We start from the raw sequence: 6000 nt of genomic DNA, 5'->3' as shown, positions 1-6000 counted from the left end.
ACATCTGTGAGTAATGTCTCCAAACTACTTGACAAGGAGACTCCATTCCATCCTGGAAGACAATAACATGGCCTAAGTTATACATACCTTTGTCACTTGCTGTGTAGACTACGGTAATACATTATACCTGGGCATGATGACATCAGCCTTTAGGAAACTCTAGCTAATACAGAAAACTGCAGCTGCTCTCCTCCATGGGCTACTGTGAGCACACAAAAAAAAGTCTCTCTGCTTTCTACGCTGTCCCATAGAATATCAATTCAAGTTCAAGAGCTTGGTCCTTTTCTTCAAGGTCCAGTACGGAGTGATCCCAGAATATCCAAACATTCACTTAGATTCTGGAATGGAGACCATGGATAATGACTCTACTTCTCTGACCCAATGCAACTTTCTATAATAAGGATAAAGCTTGTTTGTGCAGAAGATGGAGCTTTCTTGGAAACTGATCGGACATTGGAATGAACTCCCTCAGGGAATAAGAACTATCACAAACCTCACATCTTCTGCTCCATGTGCAAAGCACACTTTTTTGACCTCATTGCTCTAACAAACATACAGCACTACGTGCATAAAAACAACAAGAACACACTTTCCAAAATAAAAATGCTATAGCACACACACAACTCCTCTTCTGGGGAGAGGATGAGAGAAGGAATGGACCACACATGACAGATGCTAATCACATGACTAAATACAACATTGAAAGATGCTCAGATACTATGGTGATAAATAAGGTATAGCAACCTGTAGGAATAGAATTCTGTTCTCTCAGGTTAGTAAGTTTTTAAGACTTCCATATTTTGGTCTAATTTTTTAAGTCTTCCATATTTTAGATCTAATACTAAGCTTGTTATAGAAAATTTCAGGTGATAATATTAAACTCATGCCTTTTTACATCTTGTTAATAAAGGAATCCTACCATACTAACTACTTTTCTTAATCCTAATTTTGATTTTTTTTATGTTTTATCAAGTTCAGGCATATCATTTATTTGTGATTCCAATAGCAAATTGCAATATTTCTTCCCTGGTATTTTTTAAGTTGCTTTTAATGTTAGCAGCAACGTTGATAAAAGAGAGCTTGGATTTCTGAAAGCAAAACTGTACTTTACTCCTAATCCATTTCAATCCATTCAACCCTATTAAAACAGGCAGAGAGGCCTCAGAATTAACTGCTAATTAAGCAGCAATGCCTTCAAAATGTAAAATTTAATGACTTGGAATCCCACGCTTATTAATGGCTACATGTTTTCTCTGAAAACACTTAGATTACAAACTACAAATATATAGATTTTCAGTAAATACTTACCATGTTAGAGAGAGTTTAGCATTCTCTGGTATTCGTACTTACAAGCAAGACAGACTGCCAGGTGTTTAAACCTTACATCAGGTAATTTGTATGTAAACTTACTTATGATCAGTGCCTGATGATGAGTTCCAGAATCTATTAGATATTGATAAAGTGCATTTTCTGTGCAATTTTTGTCTCTCTCCTGGATTTCAATTTTGAGCTAAACCAGAACAATGTTACACTTTTTATAAGGTCAAAAGTTTTGTGAGAGTCCTTATATTCTACTGAAAAGACTGATTTATTTAAAACACAAGATAAAAATCATAACAGAACCATCCGTTATTGGTGACATGGGGTCATTTTGAAAATATCTTAGATGATGGTACAACAAAATAAGAGACTAATAGTTTAAACAAACAGTGCACAAACTTTTCCATTCCCCCCCTTACCATTAACAGAATCCGTCTGTGTCCCCCTCCATTACTACACAGCCAAGGCTTCCTCAACAGTGGAGCTTGGGCTGAAGGCAGAACTGGGGGTAGAAGTGGGTATTGGGGAGGATCTGGGGCTAGAGGCTGAGCTTGTCTGGATGTGAAGAGGGAATTAGGGAAGACCTGGGCTGGTGGTATAGCAGAGGGTGGAGTGGAGCTGGGAAGGGGAGCAGAAAGGGGGTGGGGTGAGGTGGAGTGGGACGGAGGGGGTGGATCTGGGCTGCAGGTAGAGCAAGAACTGGGGCTGAATGGGGTTGAAGGTGAAGTGGTCTGGGGGTGGAGTAGGTCTGGAAGCATGGTGCTCCCTCCCTGCCCCCCACGGGGGCTGGCCTAAGACCAGAGGCAGAGCAGGACAGGGGGCTAAACAGGATTGTGGGAGGAGCCAGGCTGGGGGTGAAGTGGTGCTGGAAGCCTGGCTTTCCACTGCCTCCATCCCTTGGAGTCTGCTCCACTGTGTGCTGCTGAATGTTCTTCCACACCCTCTTACGCGGGCACACCCCACAATTTAGGGACCACTGGCGTAGACTAAGCCCATCTACATTGTGAGCAGGTGCTGTGTAGTCTTCTTTGCCTAGAAAAAAATTTCAGTGCACTTTTCCCCTGAACTTCAGCCCCCGCTGTTGTTTCAGTATTAAAGGTCTTCTTAACTAAGAAGCTCCATTATCTAGAATCTTAAATGCCATTTGTGTTGACTTAGCGTATGGGAAAAATTTTGCTTGGGCAAAAAGATAAAGTATGTTTATTGGAAACTTATGTAAAGCTAATGTCTGTAGTATCTAGTGGAGCACCTACAGCATGTACCTCTGAGTTCATGGCATGCAGAGCACACTACCAAATATTTAAAAGATACCACAATACTCACCGGGAAGTGGGATGAATTATGACACCTTCAAGTAATCTTAAATAGTAGCTCCAGACTATGGATAATTTACATCCTCTTAATCAGGGACAAGTCCCTTTTACAAGTGACTATTTCTTCGGAGTTTGGAGAGCTACAAATAAATAATCTTCAGTGATTTCTGTTCAGATTAAAAACTTTTTAAATATTGACTCACTCTGCTTTTTGACCTCTCACTAGCCATGGGCCACCCAAGTGGGAGAACTAAAGGCACTGGATTTAGACAGCCAAGTGACAGTAAGGGAACACTGGGGAGAGACAGCCAAGCCTGAGGGCAACAAGCAGTCAGAACCCCTCTACTTTACAGTAGCTGGAGAAATATGCTGCTAGATCATGTCAGCCAAGCAGAAGACTAGAGAGCTTTACAGCCAGGGCAAGGAAAACAGATCCGATGAATAAACTTCTGAAGGCAGCAGCCAGCCTTGCATAGTATTACTTAACCCACTATATCTCAAGGAGCAAAGGCTAAATAACTGTCCTTAGTAGACCTACTGAGTAATATTAATGAGAATTGTGTAGTAATGATCCAATTTTGAAGTGTTGGGAGGTTTGCTTTGGACAAGCATAAAAAGACACCAAGTGTTATTCAATGTTTATTCAGAGCTTTTGAGTTTATCCCTCCACAATTTCCCTGAAAACTCCTCTCTCCCTTTCTCCAACACCAACAGCACCCTGCAACTACCTCCGTGTGCTCCCCAAACTTCACAGTCTTTCCCACCACCTCATTAGAGTCTCACTCCCTCTCCACAAGGTCCTCTTGCTCCTGACCGCATCCTCTCTGATAGCTCTCCATTCGATTCTGAAACCGAACTGACTGAAATCTCTTGTGTGATTCACGTTGGAGTGAAAACTGTGGTAACAGTTGGCAGAGACTTGTACCATCCTGTAACCAAACTATAGCTGCCATTTTAGATTCCTTTCCAAAAATCTTTTATGAAAAATAGAAAGGTTCACAAGCTGACACAGCAATGAGCTCTGGTGGTGGAATCCACAATGAGGATGGCAAGTGTTGTGTACTGGACTTTGTAAGAGTGCATAAGACATACTATTAAAAGTAAATCCTCAGTAGGTGTCATATTTTCAAAAGATACTATTTTGAGAAGCAACTTATATTTCCAAAATATGAGCATTAAATGTTTTCCTCATCACTGCATATTTCCATATTTCTCAACTTCAAACAAAATCCAACCTAACCTTGAGGAGGCCTAAAAAAAAATCTAATTTAATTCCTATTTTAAAACATTGAGGCAGAGTGAGTCTTCAGTTGAAAGTAATAGCACTACATGGATTTTTGCCTGTGAGAAAATGAAAAAGCAGAGACTTTAGAGCAAGAAATCTTGAGTCTAGAGTCTCTTAGAGAGAATCATCATAGTGTTCAGTAAGTGGTGTCAGCTAAATCCCAATACTCTGTAATATTCACAGCACAGATGAAGCCTGTTGTACTCTTAGGCCACGTCTACACTACCCTCTGGATCGGCGGGTAGTAATTGATCCCCAAATCGATGCCCATACTCCACCTCAGCAGGAGGATTAAGTGGAGTCGAAGGGAGAGTTGAACTAAAGTACTTCACCTTCAGCTACGTAAATAGCGAATAGCGTAGCTGAAGTTGGGTATCTTAGATCGATCCCCCCTCCTCCCATGTAGACCAGCCCTTAGATGACTGTTTACTTCCACTCATGTGATGAGATTCTAGCACTTAGGCCTGTATAATTCAACAAGACACCCTGTAATAAGTCCCCTTTCTCAAACCAGTGCAGGATGTCAAAATGCAATTTCTTGTCATGCAAATTAAAGAGAGAGAGAAAGAGAGAGAGAGGGAGAAGGCAGGAAAAATTCTATCTTGTGTAAGATTTCTAAACCAACTATACAAAAAACACAATGTTAATCTTCATCATTTGTGATTCAGTTCTCATTGGAATGTCTGGTTGCTTGCTGAACTGCATCTCACGCACATCAGTTCAAAAAGAAATAACTTTAAACATAATGCTCTATGCTGTATAATTACAAGCCTAAACCTGACAAAATGACATTGTTTTTCTCTTACATAAAACAGCCATGATGCCTTTTTATTTTTATTTCAGGTAGACAAAGTAGTTAGAGCTCAGAACCATTGAACTATTTATGTTTAAAATATACATCTATTCTCAAACTGTCATATATAGTATGTTTCACTGCCTCTTTTATATAATTTTGTTCCAAAAGTCTAAGACAATGTCAGATTCACACTGAAATAAAATTTGTATTTCTTAGTGCTTGACATATTAAATCTCATTCCAGAACAAACAAGACTGACAGTTAAAAAGCAGCCTTCCCTTTAAATACAGAGGTGGATTAAGACTAATTGGAATCTTATCACCAGATATTTCCCCACCCCAGGGATTTAGCATTCCCTCCTGCCTTTCCTCTGACAAACACTTTCTTCTAGTCAGGCGCTCCCTTAATTCACTGTTCCTCCCACCTGAGTCTGACATCTCCCCTTCCCACTTTCCCAACCACTTCTACTGAGGCCCTAGGCTTGCAATCCCAAACCTGGACTGGTGAGTGAACGCAGTCAGGGTAATATATTTTGAATGGCCCATAAAATTCTATTAATCTGCCATGAACAATTTGTACTGTGTGTATGTAATATATATTCCCACCACAAACAATAAAATGTTGTTAACTTTGAATTAAGGCTACTAGACTGCATATTCCATCCATTCAAACTGTAAAATGGAAGGATATAAATGGGTAAGTCATTTGACATGACATCTATGCTCCTGTTCTTAACCTCAACTGCCTCTCTTCCACTAAGCACAGGCTATATCTCCACCTTCTTGTTGATTCTGGCTGTAGTTCTCAGCAACCAACTTAACTGGTTCTGCCTTGCTGTTTATGATATGCATTTGTTGAATATGCAGTCTATCAAACTTCTCTCAATATTAATGTTGTTCATAAAAGTTCACCAAATTTTGATCTTGTTATTGCTTTAATTTATCCTTCCTTTTTTCTTTTTCATTCCCTCACTTAAGATGTATTCCTTCCTCTTACATGTTTGTCATTTTCACTGTTTTCTCTAATTTATCTACTACCTTGCTCCCCCATTTTATCTTTGTCTCTTCTTCCCTCCTTATTTCTGTCTGACTTTATTCCCCATCCCCAATCTCTTGGGAGATTTATTTTCTTTACTCTCTATTTCACCTCATATTCTTCTAAAATTGTCCCTTCAGTCTCTTCCGTATTTGCCAACAGTCTCTCGTTTTCATTCCTCATCCACACAGACCCCTGTCTTATACCTCATCACCATACAATCATCCATCTATTCATTCACTCCAGGCCCC

The sequence above is a fragment of the Chelonoidis abingdonii genome, chromosome 1 (genome assembly GCF_003597395.2).
Source record: "Chelonoidis abingdonii isolate Lonesome George chromosome 1, CheloAbing_2.0, whole genome shotgun sequence".
Taxonomy (NCBI): domain Eukaryota; kingdom Metazoa; phylum Chordata; order Testudines; family Testudinidae; genus Chelonoidis; species Chelonoidis abingdonii.
The sequence above is the reverse complement of the archived record's forward strand: the minus strand, read 5'-3'. Positions refer to the sequence as shown.